This window comes from Frankliniella occidentalis, unplaced genomic scaffold, assembly GCF_000697945.3.
Source record: "Frankliniella occidentalis isolate FOCC.00 unplaced genomic scaffold, Focc_3.1 Scaffold42, whole genome shotgun sequence".
NCBI lineage: Eukaryota > Metazoa > Arthropoda > Insecta > Thysanoptera > Thripidae > Frankliniella > Frankliniella occidentalis.
In genome coordinates this window covers 291402-292235 of record NW_026267172.1, presented here as the reverse complement: position 1 = coordinate 292235, position 834 = coordinate 291402, and the positions used below count along the sequence as shown (strand labels likewise).

At 68.2% G+C, this 834-nt stretch overlaps 1 protein-coding gene across 1 annotated transcript in view; it reads left to right on the top strand.

The window, feature by feature from the left end:
• The window catches only part of LOC113214212 (catenin delta-2), a gene marked incomplete in the record, with an annotated part of 67360 nt that overhangs the window by 56504 nt on the left and 10022 nt on the right, over window positions 1-834 (top strand).

The window sequence follows — 834 nt, the reverse complement described above, 5'->3', positions numbered from 1 at the left end:
TCGGCCTGACGGCCTGTGCGGCCGCGAGGACGCTGCGCTAGGATGGCGGGGCGGGGCGAGGCGGGGGCGTGCGGCCGGCTCCTCGCGCGGGCCGCAGGCCGCACCACACCGGCGCCGCGACAGTTTGGGGCGCACGCCCGGGACGGTGATGTCGTCGTCGACGGCCTCGTCGCAGCGGTCCGTCGCGGGGCGGAGGAGGAGAAGCTGCTGCTGCTGCTGCTGCTCGGGGCCGCGCGCCCGGAGCGTCCTCGCGCCCGGGAGGATATAGTCGCGACCAAGCGCTATGCCAAAGTCCAGCGTGTACATCAGGCTGAGCAATGGTGTGTCTGTCTGTCTTAGACTGCGTGATGGCTGTGCTGTGTGTAAAAGAAGGGAGGGAGCGGGTGTCGACGACGAAGGATGCGCGAACCGGTGGGGTGTCCCATTCAAGGTGGGACTTCCCTGCCACTTGTTTGAATCGATGGCCTCTCCGTGGGTGCCTAGGTGCTGCAGCCGAGTGAGCTTGGCTCACCTTCCCCAGCTGTCTTGTCCGGTGCCGAGTCCCTGACCGAGTCCAGAAACAGAGTCCCCCCCTGCGGGAGGGTTTCGTTTCAAATAAAGTGGCGCGGGAATGTCAGTGCAGCCTGTGTGCACGCACCAGCCGGCGGCGGCGACCTGCTCGAGCACGAGCTCTCCCTTGTCGCGACCCTGCCCGGCAGACGACGTCCTCCTCGCCCTCGGCGTCATGATGTAACCGGGCCCCCCGCCCAGCCCAGCTCCGTGAGGCGCCCGGACGGTGTTTCCTTAATTAGCCCCGCCTGGCGTCGTGCGGCGCGTGCCCTGCCACCCCTGGCG